Source organism: Myotis daubentonii, chromosome 4 (genome assembly GCF_963259705.1).
Source record: "Myotis daubentonii chromosome 4, mMyoDau2.1, whole genome shotgun sequence".
In the NCBI taxonomy this organism is placed as follows: domain Eukaryota; kingdom Metazoa; phylum Chordata; class Mammalia; order Chiroptera; family Vespertilionidae; genus Myotis; species Myotis daubentonii.
The window spans coordinates 69,617,589-69,638,631 of record NC_081843.1 but is presented as its reverse complement, the minus strand read 5'-3'; positions in this window follow the sequence as shown (position 1 = coordinate 69,638,631).

The window sequence follows — 21,043 nt, the reverse complement described above, 5'->3', positions numbered from 1 at the left end:
AGTTCTTGCTAATGAAATAAGACAAGAAAAGGAAATAGAGGTATACAGATCAAGAAAAAGAAAATAAAGTTGTCTTTGTTTGCAGACAATCTATTGTAATAAATCTGACAGGATAAACAAACAAAAAAACTCCTGGAACTAATAAGTGATTATAGCATGGTTGCAGGACACAAGTTAATACTCAAAGAGGATTGCTTTCTGAAAGACAGAGAAAATGGTGGCTGAATAGGCAGCAGTGTTGTGCACCTCCTCCTAGGGCCAGGCCAGAAAACAACTAAATCAGAGAACATCCACCCTGAATTAACAAATCAGACACAGCTAAGGAGACAATTTTCAATAAGAAAGGGCAGAAGACGCCTGGAGAATGCTGCTTGCCAGCCATAACCCGTGTGGAACTACCACCGTGCCCCAGCAGTGAAAGGCGCAGTGCCTCCCACCGGGCTCCCAGACGTCTTCAGGGAGCTTATGCCGCCAGAGTGAGCTCCGTACCAGGACTCCTCACCAGCCTGCTGGGACCCAGCATCCTAGGATCCAGCTCCAAGACCCCGCAGTGAGTGCAAGCCAGGGGGAATCCTGTGCCTCACCTGCCCCGGAACCCAGAAACTGTGCTCTAGCCTGACCCGAACCCACCTGGCACCAGTTCCACCCTGAGCACCAGGACCTGCTGCCGGGACCATCCAGAGCAACCCAACGGCACCTCACTCCAGGCGACAGGGGAGTGTGGACTGAGCGACCCAGGGCAACCCCACCCCGCTCCACACTGAGGAGGGGCGAACAGGAGCAACCCAGTGCGCATCTCACTCCAGGCTAAAAGAAAGCGGGGACTGTGTACAACAGTAAAGTGAATCCAAATGTAAACTATAGCCCTTGGGTAATAATGATTTGTCAATGTATACTGATCAGTTGTAATAAACATACCACTGTAGTCGGGGGATTTGATAATGCGCAATAGTAGGGACAAAGGTATTTGGGAAATTTCTGTACCTTCCTCTCAATTTTGTTATGATCCCAAAGCAACTCTAAAAAATAAAGTTTATTCCAGAAAAAAATGAAATAAAAATTTTTATATTCAATACATGATTTTGATAATTAAATATTTTTTAATGATAACTAATAAACAAAGGTAATTTACCTTTTAATTTTTAGTCAGAATGACAATAGAGTTTCCCTTCTCTCTATTTTGAACATAATTTCTTTTTCAATATAAATATATGCTATATTTATATTTTAATTTCTTAGTCTTATTATTTTAGAAATGAGAACCACAAATAATTACACATGGTAGCACATGTTTGTTTTAGAACTTCTATATGTCAAGGCTAATCGTGACACGGAGTTGAGCATAAAGGATTTGTACACAAAGAATATTAAATGTTTGTTTTCCTTTCCTGAGCAAAGAAAACTTTTAAAAGTTCTTCATTTGCTTTGTAAAAGCAGTTGGTGATTGTGCCTTCATGTCAGAATACCATGATAGTGATAAATTGTGTTGATGCCTTAGGGTGATACCTAACTAAATTAGCTGGTAAAGCTAAACTGTGCCCATTTTCCATTTTTTATAGTGTGTAGTATAGTGATGGCTGTTCAGACACCATTCAATTGCCTTTGCTTACACTGAGATTTAATTGTTTATAAGAAAGTAATGAAAATTTAGAAATGTATAACCAAAAGGGAGAAATGTGCTTTCATTACAGATACAAAGAATAAGATATGCTAACTGGAGTCCAGGGAGCCTTAGGAACATTAAAGCAATTTCACTTAAAAGCTCCTTCTTCTTTAAATTTGATTTTATTATAATTGCTAAGAGAAACAACCTTTTGTCAGGAGAATATAAAAACTGATACTTGTGATGAAGTATTATGAAATTATAAAGCTTGGAGGTTGGAAGTATGCAAAAACATACTGACAATGATTTCATTAAATTATCTTTAAGACTATATTCTTCTTTGTACCCTTTCTTTGTAGGCTGCTTCAAGGTAAATAATTAAGGTTACTATATTATTACCATTATTATGGTTCAGCGTGTGCTTTTATAAGAAAGTAATTATAATTAAGGGAAATAAATTATCCCCTTGAGATTTGTATTTATTTACTATATCATAGGAACAGAAAAAGAGAAATAAACTGGAGGGGATAAAGGAATAACTCGAAAAAGAAATCTCAGCATATAACTAACTAATAGGCAGAGGAAATTAAAAGCTGCACATTCTTTAAAAATTGTTAAATTGCACAGAATCCATGCCCATAAGAAAAGCCTCATTATCTGTATATTTATAAGCACATTTACAACAGGCACAAAAAGTTAGTTGAAGAGGTAGAACTCTAAAGAACTGGTACCCACAAACCATTAAGCAATATTTCAGGACAAAGTACACAATATACCATAAAATCCTTTTAAATTTGAAGGAACCATTAGAATGTGATTTCTGTTCATCTTATACCTGAACTATGCTTATTGCTTGCTGCTACATTTAAGAGGAGTATTTTTGGTTTTGTTTGTTTTGATACCCTGGAGGGCAGTTGTGCTCACAAATTCGAGCACTGGGGGCTTCACTGTCGTTTAATTTCCCATTTACTTGGCTAGAAATTTAAAGTCTAGATGCACATTTATTCTAGGATATTATGACCCTAAAATTGAAGAATCACGTTTTATATAGTCTTTGGTGTTTTGGATCATTACAAAATTCATATACTTTCAACTATTTTCAAAAACCTTTATATATTTAAAATTTTTCATTTCCTTTCTAATATTTCAATTATTATCCTGTTCAAGTACTTAATCTGATAAATATTATAAAATACATTTTCAGATCTGATGAAAGTTAAGGTCTTTCAACTATGTTTGTATAGTGTATAAATTAGTAAGTTTCTCCATACAAAAGCAAATCTCTAAGATTATTCCAAGATATTCAAAGATGTTGCTTGTTAGTTTTTCTTATTTGTGAATACGCTATATGTACTTAACATTAATTTCTTTAATTTTTATCTTTATAAACATAATTCTCATTTTTGTCCATTAGTGTTAAAACAACTATGGATATTTGTGTGCACTAATATTACTTTAGTGTTAAGTCACAAGTGTATATACTGTTCATTTTTAAATAAATTTAAAATTGTTGAAAATGCACAGGTATATTAACACAATAATATTAAAAAGTAATTATGACTCCCTTAAATTTACCCATACTTAGTTATATATCTTCCTGTGCCAGAAAGATAGTAGCACACTAAGGTAGTAGTTACATCATTTCAAACAATTTGGACTTAGTGAATGCTGATTGAATTTGCCTAAAAATCTATTCTTCTGTCTGGATTTTTAAAGCTCTTGTGATCGGATAACTGAATGCTACTATTTTATTCTACATCAGAGACTTTATAACCCAAAGATGATGGTTCTCTAGTCCAAAAGTCTTAAATTCAAGTTACAGCCAATTCTTTATTTGCCAAATGAAATCTACAACAATAACCTACTTTTCCCTATTATCAAAATTGTATTTCTAATTCATTGGCCCTTAGATATGTTAAAGACTTTCCTTATTTAATTTCTAGGAATTTCATAAAACTCTGCAGTCTTGCAAGTGAATCCCATTTCTTAGAACCTGCTCCATGCTTCTTCCGCCTTCTAATGGCAGAATCCTTAAGTTAGTGACTTCTCTGATGCGTTGCCACACACCAGGCTGAGTGCTAACAGCACCTTTATTCCCCCAAATGTGGCACGAAAGTTCCAGGTTGTGGTAGATCCCTGGCCCACAGAGAGCAATGGGAGAAACTGCTGGTGAAGCATCCCCAGTGCTCCAAGGCTGGCTTTTTAATAAAGTCTGCAACACAATTTGTAGTATTCACATTTGTTCAATAGTCTTAATGGAGCAGGAGAGAAATGAGCCCTTTGGCTGTTGTCCCTGAGGAAGCTGGGTGCTCACTCACAAGATGACATGACTTTCCCTGTGGGAGAAATTACAGGCATGTCAAACTTGTGGCCCACAGGCCACATGCAGCCCACAAGGAATATTTTTGTGGCCCAGCCAATATAACGGTATGTAAGAAACATTTAAATAAAAATTTCGTAACTTAATTTTTTACAATATATTGTTATAAATAATTATCAATAATGAATTACAATGTTCACTAATGACTGAGTACTACAATCGTGTTGCATTCATTTCCCTTATGTGCCTTACATGCAGGCGCACCATTTCTCTCCACTAATACTAGCAACGAATATTTTAGCGGCCAACTGCAACGCCATTAGCCTTGAACTGATTTGTGCGCAACAGGAAATGTTTCACTTTTGGAGAACAAGAAAAATAGGTTTATTTGCATTATGCTTATTAATTTGTGCAGTTATTCAGTGTCTGGTAAGTTAATGTTCAAGAAAAAATATTAATTTTTATTAAAATGTTCTATTATTTTGTTAACAATTATTTATTTCAGCCCTTTATATTCAGCATATCTCTATCAAAATAAACCTACATTTCTATGAAAATTGAAGCTTTTTTTTGCGGCCCACATAAACTTAAACCTTGTTTATTTGGCCTGTGTTAGCTTTTGAGTTTGACATGCTTGCTGTAAACTCTCTCTCTCTCTCTCTTTCTCTCTCTTTCTCTCTCTCTCTCTCTCTCTCTCTCTCTCTCTCTCTCTCTCTCTCGTTAATCCTCACCCAAATATATTTTCCCATTGGTTTTTAGAGAGTAGAAGAGAAGAGGAGGGACAGAGAGAAAGGTCCTTGACTGGAATTGAACCTGGGACCCTTTAGTCAGCAGGTCAACACTCTATCCACTGAGCCAAACCAGCCAGGGTTGAAAAGGATCTCTTATGGCCCTAAGCTGCACTGCCTTGAGGGAGAGACAATGTGGGTAAAAACAAACTGTTTCTCTTACCCATTCCAATGTGTCCAAACTCAATTTGTGTGTGTGTGATTTTTGCTCCTACAGGGCGCTGGAACTTCTTGGGAACCCCGAATATCCTCAAAGGCTACTTTGGCCATGGGTAATTGTCTAAAACAGTGTTTTCCATGGGCTCCTGAACCACAGCTGAGAAGGGCTAGAACTCCTTCACAGGCTACTGTTGGTTCCACGGCCAAGACTGTCTGTCTGTTACCTGAAGTACAAGTACACGAGACTCCGGCTCTCTCCCTTGGTTTATAGAGCTGATCATGTATTTTCCTCAGAGGAAATTCTGTCCCTGCATGGACGCTTAATTTTTGTTGAGGAGGAGACAAAATAAGGGTTGTCTTACCTGCCATGATGCTGACATCACCTTCCTTGTTTTTTCCTTACTGTTGAAAATTCATCATCATTGAAACCTACATCCCATTATAATGAGCAAAATTTGCATTCCTTAAACATTTTCCCTAAATACGGTAACAGTAAACTCAATTATCTACTCCTAAATGACAGGGAAACTCATTGCAATCTGTCAGTTCATAATTTAGAAATTAATTTCGGTTCTACATGGCTAAGAACAATTGGTTCTTATAGTGAACACAATGATTCTGTTTGCTAGAAATGTAACATCACAGTTATCTCTGCTCCTATCAGATCAGGGGAAATGTTTTTGTCACTGTGGTTTCCTACCTCGTTTTTATTTTCTTGGCAATTTGTGAAATGTTCTATTGTTAACCAGCCCATCTGGTTCAAGTCCTTTTCCCCGGCTTTACAGGTCCTCTTCACAGATCATTGAGACTGATAGATTGTTCCCAGTTTATGTGAACACTCACACTGAATTATAGGAAAGGCAGTAGCCTCACAAGTTCATTTCATTTGACTCCCTCCTGCTACATCAGACTATACATAAACTATCATAGCAACACTGTTTTGAATTTTTAAAATGGTTGAGGCACTACACTATGTAGTTTTTATATATGAACCTACGCTGTGTCCTTTACCAGCCTTACAGAAATTATTTTGATCCTTTTGCTATTTGTATAGCCCTCAACTTGGAATTGGTCCATGTGCCTAAACTGTTTTTGTGTATTTGTTCTCAACATATTTCTACATATATTTACCTTTCATGTGTATCCCAACAAGTATTCTTCTAATATTTCCTGTACCATACTTTCTTTGATAAAAACAAACAAACAAACAAACAAAAACCTATGCCCCTAAATACGGATACTCGGTAAGCCATTCAGGGAAGTCAAATGACTCCTTCCCATGATCACTACATAGTCAGTGACACTTGGAAAACTTTCTTTAGGAATGAATAGTTTTATGAAAATGAAAAATGGCATGAATAAAAATAAAAAAATAAAAATGGAGATGATGAACTGAATTATTCTTGAATTTTTTAAAAAATCAAGTAAAATAAAAGTAATAGTAAAACATAAACTTAAATTATTTTTATTTGTTTAATTATATCACACTTGACTCAAGTTTTAAGCTTCCTTTTCATGCTTATTTATATCTTTATTTTTAAAGTTTAATTCTAATAAATAATTTATATTATTAACATTGCAAGATAATTTTTTTTCTTATAAGGGGATTTCCACTGGAATATTAAAAAATCATTTGCTCTAACCCTTACCAATTTCAAACATATTTTTAGCATTTAAAGAACATATTTTATAGTCCTAAAAATAATTGTAAATTTTGAAGTTTATTCTTATACTATTTTGTTAAAAGGTGTAATTGCTAAGTAAAACTATTAAACTCCATGTGCCGGTCACTGTGATAACAAGATGACAATACATAATCTTTTTCCAGCTTTATTTATAAATGACAAAACTGTCAGATATGTAAAACATACACCATGATGATTTGACATATGTATGCATTATACATATGATGGTTGCCAGAGGGGAAAAGGGTGGGAGACTGGGTTAGAAAGCTGAAGGCATTAAGAAGTACCAATTAGTATTTACAAAATAATTATCCTATATAAAAGACTAATATGCAAGTCGACCAAGCAGTGGAACGACCGATCGCTATGACATGCACTGACCAGCAGGGGGCAGATGCTCAACGCAGGAGCTGCTCCTGGTGGTCAGTGTGCTCCTACAGGGGGAACGCCACTCAGCCAGAAGCCCTGAGCCGGGCTCACTGCTGGCAAGTGCAGCAGTGGTGGCAGGAGCCTCTCCCATGGGGAGCAGGCCTAAGCCATCAGTTGGAAATCTACTGAGGGCTCCTGGACTGCAAGAGGGCACAGGCCGGGCTGAGGACCTCCCCCCCCCCCCTGAGTACACAAATTTCGTGCACCAGGCCTCTAGTCTATATATATAAAAAGTTAAGTGTCTGTCTGATTGGTAGTTATGATGTGCACAGACCACTAGGGGGCAGACGCTCAACACAGGAGCTGCCATGATGTGCACTGGCCATTTAAAAATAAATGCACTGTGGGCCTCTCGCCGACAGACCAACAGTAGGCTTCCCCCAAGTGGGACATAGGCCCAGCCATCACCCCAGAGCGACACCCCACCAAATCACAGTCAATGCTACCAAGACCCCATGTCGCAAAATGTGGCCCAAAGCCAAGCCTAGCCCGGAAAAGGTCGCTGTGAGAGCGGGTAATGATGTCACATAGCAATGCCTGGCTTCCTCTCCCTAGCGTCCTTGCAGTTTCTTCAGCCTAGGAACACAACTTGTTTTACAGCCAGGTGGAAACATTTTACACTTTAACCAAATGTCTGTGAAGCATTTTCCTGTATCTCATCTCATTTAATCCTCACAGAAGTCCTGGAGTAGGTAGATAGGAGACTCTTTTCATTAGCCGGAAAACGGAAATTTAGAAAGATTAGAAACTTGACCCGACTGAAAAGAAGAAATGACTTCAGGTTTTCTCACTGTGCCGAATAGACTCAAATACTGCTCCAGTTAAATATTTTACCCTTTGTTCTCCCTGTGTGATCTACAATAATAATCTGCTTTGTGTTGATATTTACTGCTGTGTTGCTGACAATTACCTAAAAGAGAAGTTGGGGTGCTTCACTGGGCTGGAAAAAGTTTAGCTAAATCAGAAAGCAGGTCTAATTAAGCAAGTTTATTCTATATGTATAAAAGGCTAAGTTGACTCGCTCGTGTGCAATACATATAAAGCTCTCACTGGCGCCAATCGCACACGTGTGTTTCCTTCCATCTGTCATTGTCAATCATGAATTTGGTTGACACTTCTATTATAGAGCAAGGGCGAATAGCAATATTAAAAGATTTATTCTAATTAATTTTCTTTCAATGTGCACAAATCTGTGCACCAGGACACTAGTTGGGACATAAAGTACTATATAAGGGAATATACTCATTAATATTATAATAACTATGTATAATAACTGCCAGTGGGTACTGAAAATATCAGGGGAAATACTTGGTAGAGCATATAATTGTCTAACCATTATACTGTATACCTGAAAGTAATACAAAATAATATTAAATGTAAACTGGAATTTTAAATTTTAAATTTAAAAGTTATATAACATTTCAAATACCTTATTTCAAAATGAAAGTAGAACTTTCATCACATAACATATTAAAGATTACATGAAGCAGTACATGTGAAAATCCTTAGGTCAAAAAAAAAAAAAACAAACCCAAAAAACTGAGTGGTTCTTTTCCAACTGAAATGTATATTATTTTAGATTTGTATTATGTAGCTAAAATTTTGAAGAGCTAGCACTGTCCCAGATAACTGAAGTGAACATTTTGCAACCTATTGAAACAAGTTCTGCATTGACACACATCACTTCCTGTGAAGTAGAGAAACAGTTTAAGCTTCCAGAACACAAGAGTGACAATAGTTAATTTATTTGCTCCACAACCTTTAGAAATTAAATTTACTATAAAATTAATAGAACTCTAATAACTTGAAACACTTGTGCTTTCCCATAAATTGACAAAACAAAATTACATGAAAACATGGCCTGTCTTTATACTAACTTTCCATTGTTATTAATAACTAGAAATGTATATCAACATAAATGAAAAGAGGAACTTATTGAAAGATATAAGCATATATACATCAGTTGATTTTACTTTATGTCTTTATATATTCCCAAAAGGTCTTCCTTTAATTATTTATATATATAAATATAATATATATATACAAATATAAAGATATTGATGCAAAATAAGTTTTGCAAGACTACAACAACATTTTAGGAAGTGTGTCATCTTAAGATTTATGCTGTGATAAGCTACACATATTCTTATACATGTTTTTGAACAACAAAAATTATATTCATTTACTGTCTCCCATGTCCAGTGAAACTGTTTAAATGTTGATATTTGGGGCAAAATGTTTATGATCCAAGTTTTTCTAGTTTTGGAAAAGGTTAACTTTAAAAATAGTTTTTTATACTGAGAAAAAAGTTAAATATTAGGCTTATATATCTGGTGACTTTCAGTAAAAGATTCTGACTGATATTTAGCAATAATATTAATTTACATCAAAATAATAGAATAAAATAATTACAAAGGCAAAAATTGTTTTAGTAGAACAAGCACCCATACTTCAATGTAGTGATTAATGCCCTTAAATATATTTACTATAGAATAAGTATGATTACAGTTTTATAATCCTGTGAATGCAACCACTAAATTCTTCATAGGTAGACATTTTTTGGAATATAAATTATTTGGAATAGTCCCGTAAATAGTAGTGAATACTTTTTAAAAAAATAAAGCATTAAAAAAAATAACTAGTAAACTTCTTTTTAGGTAGGGTAGGTATATGGAAATGACAACAAGGACATAAACTCTCCAAAAAAAACTTAGCCTAAAAGAGTTATATTTAAAAAAAGAAAAAAAACACACACAACATAATAAATGGGTAGAATTAACCAGCCTTGGAAATAACACACCATAAACAAACTGGTGACAAAATATTTGTAAATTCTACGATTTTTCTGAAAGTTACTAGAGTATAGGGAAGGAAATGTGTCAATACTATAAATGTATAGCTATAGAAGGATCAGACATATCATGTTGTTTGAAATAACTAATCAAGGTAATTCTAGGTTATATTGTGGTAACTAATCCCCAAATCTCAGCTTTAAAAAGTTAGATTTTTATCTCACTCACACAAAATGGGTTGTAAGTCTAACAGCTATCCAGGGCAATACTTGGGGATGCAACACTCACTCAATACTCAGGCAATGCTCATGTTGTGATTGTGCCAATTTCTCCTGTGTCCTCCACACTTGCTTCCAAAATGAAAGAGAAAGATGAAGGAGATACATTTATGCTTTTCTGACTTGGTCCTGAAGTGACAGCATTTTTGCTCACATTGCACTGAAATAAACAAGGAACACAGCTCCAAACTAATTGTAAAGGTTGCTAAGATGTTAATTAGCCCATGAATATTCAATGATTATTAACAGTCTCTATCACAGAGGCCGCTTATTATCTACACTAATAAAAGAGAAACATGTAAAATGGTTGTCACTCCACTACTCCCACCAGCCAATCAGGATGAGTATGCAAATTAACCCAACAAAGATGGTGGGTTAATTTGCCTACACAGGCATGTAGCAAAGACTGAAGGCTCCAGCTGGAGTGAAGACTGAAGACGACTGAAGACTGAAGAGGCTTGGCTGCTCCGCTGTGGCCGGAACAAAGGCCTGGGTCCCGGGTGCCGGAGAACAACCGGTGCCAGCAGCCAGGGGAAGGAAGGCCTATTGCGCGAATCTTCGTGCAACAGGCCTCTAGCATTATAATAATTATTATTAAAATGTAGCTTTAAAAAAACAACTGGTTCCTTAGTGTGAATTATCCCTTAGCTACTGGTCAACTCTGCATAAACTTGGGGGGAAAACTAAGATGTTCAAGTTTAAGAACTAGAATCTGGAGTTTCATAAAATTGACTTACTATATGAGACTTTTGGAATGTAAACTCATATGCCCAACAGTTCTCTTTCTGACTTGCTTATGAATTCAACAGTATAATAATATGCTACTTGGAAAATGGTGCTACAGAATCCTCAATATTTATGAATTATTCATATATTTACAAACTTGCTTTCTGAAAACAATTTCATCCATCTGATTTTTACAACACAATTCTACCTAAAATTGACATTATTTATTAGGAAATAATCAACTGGGAACCAAACTTGGTTATCCTTACAGAAAAGTAAATAATTGGTTTTACATATTGTATTAGGGATACAGAAAATATTAAAGAATAATTTTGTGTGGCTTCAAAAGCCTATTTTTATTACAGCTTGCTTATAAAAATACCCATATTGTCCTTTGGCCTTCTTTCTATGCTTAATACAGAGGTGTATGATTTTCTATTAGTGAATTTAAAGTCAATAGAAAGCATATGAAATATTCCCATCCATGTTAATGTGAATTATGTTTTTATAGTGACTATAAGCTGGTCTACTTACCATTTTTAGTTTTTAATATTTTTCCTGAAAGCATACATTAAAGTTGATACCAGGCACCAGACAACTGTGATAAGTGTTTACAATAAAAACAAATAATAAAAATTTTCTATATGTAAGTAGATAAAGAATGGCCTTGTCACTTATATGTAATTATATAAAATATGTATCTTCATATCCAGTCAGAGAATAACAATTTGAGTTCAATAAATACAACCTAGATTTTCCTTTTTGAATGCAACAATTTGTTTAAAAAAGCCTCTTCCATATCCAATAAAATTGTTGTCATAGCTAATATTAAGGGTGTGCATACTAAGTGCCAGTCACTATATTAAATGAGTATTAACTCACTTCACATATTAGTATCTTCACATTAGAGATGAAAAAAAATGGAGCGAGATAAAATAATAATCCTACTGCAATGCATATTCTTAATGTATGTGTATTTCTATCTGCATGAGTATGTCTCTTAAACAATTCTAAGAAACTCCTCAGTGACAGTGAAGCTTGTCTCTCAGACACTGTTCTTCAAACTTTGTTTTAAAATGTCTAAACCCATTTTTATGGCATGTACAATTAATTTATGTGGAAACTAGTGAATGACAGATGAGAGAGGAATACCTCTGGCAGAACTCACCTTTCTCTTACCTACTCTGGTGGTTCCTGTTTCACTGTTTAGAGATGAATTTTTTGAAAAATCTACATTAATTCTAAGAAAGGACTTTAGTGAATTATCTCTAAAAAAAAGTAAAGAAGCAGGTTTTTCTGCTGAAGACAAATATAAAATTATATTAATAGATAAAAATAAAATAGTGCATACACATTAACTATAGGTATTTCTTTAAGGAGCCACTCAACTTTCAAATAGCCAAATTAGTATGGCTTTAGGAGACCCTGTCGCCAAGAAAATCTAGTTTCCCTTTATTTTTTCTCTAAATATTGCTACAAAAATTTACTTAATTTAAATATATCCACTTTATAGCTTGTACTTTGAGTAATTTAGGATTAAAATAATTACAAAATAGCCTTAAGTATTCAAAAATTCCTTGAAGATATATCAATAAAATAAATTAAAGCTATTATCTCATAATAGGCTAGAAAGCAGTTTATAAAGCAGTTTTTGAAAAAAAAAAGTGACTAATAGAGATTGTAAGCCCAGTATGAAACGATATAAAATCTGCCTTTTATGAAATCCATTCTCCTTTTGATTTCTTTGATATCTTTGACTTAAGGCACAAGCTCCTGAATATGCTGGATAATTTACAGATGTGAAAATAAATAAAGTGTGTGTTGATCCATTCATGATATTATCACAGCCGAATCATATAAATTTCAGTTAATATTTTGAAGTCTATCATTTTAATAATGTTTCACCTGTCCATGAACATCTTTCCCTCTTCCTTTCACTGTGTCCTAACCAAAACTGTATCCAAGATGCACACGCTTTTGATGATTATAAAAGCATTGCTAGAAAATATCAAATTGCTAACACTATAAATATATTATAAATATATCAAAGTAGCACTCAACAGTGCCCGGTAACACTGCTACACTTTTTGCTCAGTTTAATCCCCCAATCTTCACAGCAGTGATTCTCAAAATGTGGTTCATAGCCCAGCAACAACGGCATCAATTTTGAACTCATTGCAAATGCAAATTACTGGTTTCAATCAGATGTATTAAATCACAAATTCTATGCCTGGAACTCAGCAGTCTATGTTTTAATCCCATGCTTGCTTTCATTTTATCCCCTTTATTCACTCAGGAAATTTTCAGTTTTGAATATCCTTCTTTCTCTTATACAGCCCACCTTCCCCCCTTTACTACTGCACATTTTCTCTTTTCCTATATTAAAAAAGTAATAAATACCTTCTTATTACAAGCAAACTTTTACACTCACTGTCTGTATTTTTTCATCTCATTATTCAACCTGATAAAGTCTGTCTTCCATCTTCGTCAAGCACTAAAACTGTTCTTGAATCTCACTCACAAGGCTCACATCATTACCAGGGTAATTGTTAATTTTCTGAACTATCCTGTCATTAGTTGTCTGTTCCTTCCTTCTGAAATCATCTTCTTTTAAAATTTCTGGAGACTTTCAGACAACTGAGAGAAAACATCAAGGAACAACTGGAGAGGGCAGTCCCAACATTAATGTGTGAGTTCTTTTAAAATCAGTGGTAATTGAGGCTATGATTGTGTGAGATTGCCCAAAGAAGAAATATAGAACAACATAGAAGAGTATTAATTTGAAGGATAAATCTGTGACTCATCTGCATGCTTGTGGTAATTTTACCTGTGTATGATTCCAAAGAAATTAAACAATGAGATGGGAAGAAGTCTAAGGAACCAAAAGTGAAAAAACTCTTAAACTGAGTGGTAGGGTAGAAGAAAATGAGCCTGTACTTTAATTTGGTGGGCTCTTTGTCCTAAATTCAGCTGCTCAATTTAGAACCTAGGCACTTCAAAATCAAAAAGCAAAATTTATAATTCATCCTTCCAAATTTAGCTCTTTTCTAGTTTTATTCCTCTATCTTAGAGAATGGCACTATTCATTCCCTTCCAGAAGCTATAGATGTAGGTGTTATTAATTTAACTGGTTGTCCAAAGCTCCCTAGAAACGATTAATTACTAACATCTGGGCTATATGACAGGTATATTCCTCAAATCTATCCCTTCTCCATATCTGCTGTCATCAATTTGATGCAAGCTACTGCTATCACTTATGTGGATAACAGACAAAGCATTCAGTCTGGTTTCCTTGTAAGGACTCTGCAATTATTTCTCCAGGATGCAACAGGTCAACATCTTTTAAGAACATATCTTACCGTATTATCTATCTCATGGCCACTAGATTGGGAAGACATACAAAGAAATCCTTAAGAAGGGTTCTCTACAGCTAAGAAATATACTGAAGCAGAGAAGATCTCTGTATGTGACTATGCTCTCACTTTAACTGCTTTATATGTTATATAAAGGAATTCTGTACATGTGGATTCTATATTCTGTCTCTCTCTTTCTCTCCCTCTCTTTCTCTCTCTCTCTCTCTCACTCTCTCTCTCTCTCTCTCTTCTCTCTCTCTCTCTCTCTCTCTCTCTCTCTCTCTCTCTCTCTATATATATATATATATATACATATATATATATATATTTCTTCCCTTACAGTGCCATTATAATCATATTCTTTAATTTCATTTTTATAATATTTTTCTAAGTATCTGATTTATCTTTTAAAAAACAATTCCCCCAAAACTTCTGCTTATGACATTGATTTTTGAAGACATGCTCTTAATTCTTGAACTGATTTTTTTATGCAATAAATTTGCTCTTGTTAAAGCAAATTTGGATTTTCTGTTACTTAGAACCAAGAGCATTCCAATATCTTATCTTTATTTAAATGTATTTTTATTGATTGAGAGAGAGAAACATCAATGGCAGAGAACATCAATTGGCTGCCTCCTGCGCAACCCCACCACGAATCAGGGATCAATCTGGAAACCCAGGCACATGCTCTGACCAGGAATCAACCACTTGGTTCATAGGCCACCACTCAACCACTGAACAACACCAGTGGGGTCAAATATCTTCTATTAACAACAAAATCTTAATTGTGTGTCCTGGTTTCCTTTCTCCCACATGGTATTATTATTGAACTAGAGGCCTGATGCACAAAAATTTGTGCACTCAGGGGGGAAGGGGTGTCCCTCAGCCCGGCCTGTGCCCTCTCGCAGTCTGGGACCCCTCGGGGGATGACCACCTGCTGGCTTAGGCCTGCTCCCCGGGGGATTGGGCCTAAGATGGCAATCAGACATCCCTCTGGCAGCCCGGCAGCTGTCGGGGGATGTCCACTTGCCAGCAGGGAGCAGGCCTAAACTGCAGTCGGACATCCTTAGCTCTGCTGAGGAGGCAGGAGAGGCTCCTACCACCACTGCTGTACTGGAAGCCATCAGCCTGGCTTGTGGCTGAGCTGAGCTCCTCCCATGTGAGAGCACCCTGACCACCAGAGGGCAGCTCCTGCATTGAGCATCTGCCCCCTGGTGGTCAGTGTGTGTCATAGTGACCATTCATTCCCAGTCCTTCTGCTGTTAGGGTCAGTTTGCATATTACCATTTTACTATATAGGATAGAGGCCTGGTGCACGGGTGGGGGCCGGCTGGTTTGCTCTGAAGGGTGTCCCGGATCAGGGTGGGGGTCCCGCTTGGGTACCTGGCCAGCCTGGGTGAGGGGATGATGGCTGTTTGCAGCTGGTCATACCCCCTTCAGGGTGGGGGTCCCCACTGGGGTGCCTGGCCAGTCTGGGTGAGGGGCTGAGGGCCGTTTTCAGGCTGGCAGGTGACTGAAGTTCCCAATCTCTCCTTTCTTTCTTTTTCCTTTTTTTATCCTGGGATTTATTTACCTTCTATGGCTGTCACTGAAGCTGAGAGCCAGCGTTAGCTCTGAGGCTCGGCTCCAGCTCTGAGACCTCAGCTGCTGAAAGCAGGTATCTGGGCTTTGTTTAGCTTCTAAATTGAAACACTGTTGCAACTCCAGCTCTGAGGCCAGGCTGGCTGAAAGTTTCCTGGGGATTGTTTAGCTTCTATAATTGCAACATAGTTGCTTAGAGTGCAGCTCAGAGCTGGGCGGTGGCAGGCGGGGAACCTTGGCTTCCTCCATCACTTGGGCAAGCAAGCCTCCTGTTGGCTTCAGCTACCTGGCTGTCGGCCGCCATCTTGGTTGGCAGTTAATTTGCATATCACCCTGATTAGCCAATGGGAAGCGTGTCGGAGGTACGGTTAATTACCATGTTTGTCTATTATTAGATAGGATCTGCCCAGGGTTTCTCACTGGTCTTTGTTTGGATATTCTTTGATATTTTGCAGATTGATCTTGGCCTAGAATATGCATATCTTTTCTTTTGATAGAGTTTATGATTCTCACTTATTTTTAAAGATGTGTTTCAGATATCTCCTTATACTTATGTGATGCTTCACCCAATTCTCAGACAGATTTCACTCCTTTTATTGTGATTCAGCTGCAAATATTCTATATTTCTTTACTCACAGTCAATGTTTTCTATTTTTATTTCTAGGATATTTATTTTAATCTGTCTCCACAATGTCAGAATCTAGCACTCTGAGGTATATCAGATATTCTATCAATATTTGTAAAATGATCAATTACAAAGAAACTACTTTTAAAATATTAAATATCAACTAATGAGACTATTATGGGTAATAATTACATTAAATATATGTTTGTTTTAACTCAACAAACTGACTGTTCAAAAATAATAGCCATGGCTTTAAAAATGTGGCTTTAAAAATAATGTCTCCACAAAACTGGAAAACACTCCTAATAAAAAGGCATGCTTTCCCAATCGCTGACTTTTTGAAAGAGGACAAGAACTGCTATTTGAGAATAGGGCTATAAAGGAACAAGTTAATGTTCCAATGAAAATTCCTAGGAGGCTGATACAGTCCATTAAAATGAGGGTATTTGGTCACTTCACTGAATTACTTCAGAGAAAACCTCAGGTCTTCAGGAATTCTTTGTGAAAACTAGAAAATTTAAAAGACCACACAGTACTATTTAAGAATTACTTCAATCATTTTTCTATAAACCTAATCACCACTTATATTACATGTAAAAGGTTGTTGATATCAACACACTCATTCTCTTTATCTAAAAACTAGAGGCCTGGTGCATGAATTCGTGCATGGGTGGGGTCCCTCTGGGTGGCCTGCAGGAATCAGGCCAAAACCTGCAGTCCAACGATGCCTGCAGCTCCTACCTGCTGCTCCTTCTCATCCTGGCCCCACTGTGCCTGCCATGGGCTCATGCCCAATCAGTTCCCATCATGAGAGGTTCGCGCTGCTGCAGCAGCACTGGTCAGTCATGAGCCCTGCATCTGGCGCCCTCCCAAGGGAAATGGCCTGCGGGATCTGGCTGAAACTAGCTCTCCAATGTCCCCCAAAGGGGTCTCAGATTGTGAGAGGACACAGGCCAGGCTGAGGGACCCCACAGGTGCAGGATCAGGCCAGAGAGGGACTGCAGGACGGCTCCAGGGCATGACTGGCCCATCTTGCTCAGTCCCAATCAGCTGGACCCTCGCAGCAAGCTAACCTACCAGTTGCTATGACGTGCACTGACTGCCAGGAGGCAGACAGTCAACCAGTCGCTATGACATGCACTGATCACCAGGGAGCAGATGCTCCCCAGGGGATCAGGCCTAAGCTGGCAGTCAGACATCCCTCTGGCAGCCCAGAGATCCTCGGGGGTATCCACCTGTCTGTTGGTTGAAACAGGATTCCAGGAACTCCTCTATAAGAGCTGGCTCAGAAGGCAGAAACACAGTGCAGGAAAGCAGTTCAATGCAGGAGGAAGGCAGCTTAGTGCAGGCTTCTCCATGAAGTGCCATTTGTGTGAGATGCCCCTGTTTAGAAATGGTTGGTAGGCTGTGTTTTTTTATTTTGTTTTGTTTTTAATTTAAACCCAGTTAAGTCACCAGGAGCCCTTCTTCTTAGGTCAATATGTTTAAAGTTATAAATACCTAAGCAACATTTTTTTTCTTCAATCAACATGGCTTCCAACACAAATTTGACTACAGTAAATAATATAATAGTTTTATTATTCCAGGTAGAAGTTGAGATGATTTACTGTTGTTGTTTTTTCCAATTAATTGTCATGCAAGTGATGATACATCTCTGGTATCAAGTTAATTATGTACTTCTTTTCAATTTAATTTCCAAGTGTATGAATACTATTTAATGGGTTGTTTGTTTTGTTCTATCATTTTATTTCCCTCCTTTCTTCCTTATATAATAATCTGCTCTGTTACATGTTAATATAGGGCAAGGTTATAGCACATATACTTATGCATGCAATGCTATGTGATGATTATATTACATATGTATGTCATATGTATATATAGTACATATATACATTATATACCCAAATAACATATATACATGCAATGATTATACTTTACCCACTAGAATTATCTTCCTAAAAACAATGTACAATCCTTAAGGACAGAATCTGTGGGTTTTATTGTTTACACATATACACTGGATATCACTCATCTCAGTGCTAATGCATCATAGATATCTGTTTAATCTGAACAAGGGATTATTCTACTAGAGTTTCTTACTATGATATTGAACAAAAAAATCAACTACAGCTTTACACATAGCCCTTGTCTACCCTAATTATGCTTTATTTTATCTTTTCATAATTATAAAGGGAATTAAAGATGCCCTTTTATTATAAGAATTTTTATTGTTTTGCTTCCAGCAGAAAATCAAATTAAATGACTAGATCAACTTAAAATTCTATATACAAAATATAGACATATTGAATAATCTGACTAGAGAAAACTTTTTTAACCAACATAATTTTTATAGCAACAATAATTTAGAAATTTGTAGAATATCTGAAAGATCTTGATTTAAATATCTACGAGCAATATCAGAATAACAACATATAGATAAGTACAGATGATATATAGATATAGATGTAGATATAGATATAGATTTACATAGGAATAAGTATAGGTATAGGTATAGGTAGATCTCCATACACTAGTTGGCTACCCATCTAGTTCATTCCTATCGAAACAGTGATTAATTCGACACTGAAAAATACCCTTCTAGCCGAGGCATTTTTAGTACTTATTTCCTGTGGTAGATATGACGACCTTGATTTTGGTAGTTAAGCATTGTAACTTAGGTCTCTGCTATGCTGGGAACTAATGGTTACATTAAAATCAAGAAAGCCATACCTAGCTAGCAAACCAAATGGCCATATTTCTCCTGAAGAGGAGAGCGATTGGAGGTCTATCCAAGAATGCAGGTACTGCTCTTGTTTGTGAATTTTTAATGCCTCGGTGAAGGTACTTCTTCTCTCCCTTCATATAGAACATAGTGGGTATGCGGTCATACATCATGACTACATTTTTATTATATGTTTTATTATATGCTTAGGCCTTTAGATTCCTTCCTTCATAGCTTACCAGGTAAGCTCTAGAACCTAAGCTCATTAAGTACAGGCCACACTGACTCCAAGTTTCAGTCGACCAAATAATAAACCACTTGGCTCACCTCCGGGACACAAGGTAATGCATTAAGTTCAGAATCGCTAGTAAGTTCACTAACATAAATGGTATCTGTTTCCTCCTTTATTCATCTAATTTATTCTCCATGTTTCTGTAGGTAAACTAGCTAAGTCTTAAAATTCTTTTGGTGTTTAGGTGTTTTCTCCTGGGTCATAGTGTGTATTTTTCCTGTTTGGGACATTGTGAGATTTGACACAAGTTATGGATCTAATGGTAAAAGGGAGTGACTGTGATATGTCTCGAGAAGAACTTGCATCATCCCTTCTTAAGGACATAAGATTTGCAAGCAAAGGAAGTCCAGTCTCCTCACACACAGAAGGGCAATCTACTTCTACTGACAAGTGCAGCTCAGAATGACATAGGTGATAAAGACTGTTCATTTCATCTAGGACTACCAGATGTTCCCATTACAAGTTTTAGTCTTTACCAATCTATAACTTCCACATAGAAAACTGATGATACTAAATTCTCTAACATTTCAACTCAGCATGTCACACAATCACATTTTTTGTCTTTGACTGCTGTCTTTACTTTTTGTCTTTGATTTTTCAGCAATATTAAACCTGTAGCCTCTCAAAGAAGTGCTCTGTTTTCATATTGTGACTTGAGCTGTGAGTTAAGGGACTTGAGCTTGTTATTTGTTTTCTTTAAGTTCTGCAGTATACACACAGAAGAATCTACTTCACACCATAGTTCTTAGAGGTTCATGTAGTTGTCACTATTGCCGCAGGAGTCAAGTGAACAGTCACTGGACTCCAAGGCACTTGTGTTAACTGGCACTTCACCACAAACAAACACTAATAATAGCTTGATTAAGTGTAATGCCACAGAATGTCCTGGATTATTAGTATCCCATTTCTAATTAACAAGGAACTCAGCAATGTATCAAAACCCAAACACAATAAAAGCAATTCAAAAATCCCATCTCTGTGGGACCATTATTACTACCAATTTTGTATCAGTCAGAGTCCTATGGAGAGTCCTGTGGACATTTGAATAGGGCGAGTTTATAATAAAGATGTATAAACTGCTAACCCAGATTAAGTTTTTGGGGTGTAAATGGAATTCTAAAAAACTAAAAATAAAAATAAATCAGCTATAGGGAACAGCACTACCAATATGGCTGAAGCTGAATACTCCAAGGAAGGAAAATTTTTAAAGAAATTCCGTAATACATGGCTTAGATTCAGATCTCACCAGAGGTGGTACGGCTATAGTCACTGTATGTCATAAAAGTCTGCTGTAGTTGTGCAGGCAGAAGTAAGCAAGCAGGAAATTGCCTACTTAGGTGTCAATGAAACTCTCCAGGAATTGCCCACAGGCTTGCTGCTGAGCTAATGAAAAGGTGGTTGCAATGCTCACATAATTTATTGGGAAGCTACCGTGCTCATGCAATGACACTCCCTGCAGGCTAGCACCACTGGATGTTCAATATGCTGCACAACCATTCTGTCAGCTGACAAAAGAGAAATGTCTATAGGTTGTAGCGCCCATATAGAAAGCAAGGCAATAAAGAGTAAATTTGGAGCTGATAGGCAATATATTGGTAAGTGGTACAAACCTAAGCAGACCCAAAGTTGGATCCTATGTTAGAATCAACTAACGGACACTTTAAAATAACCATGATAAATACCTTAAAGA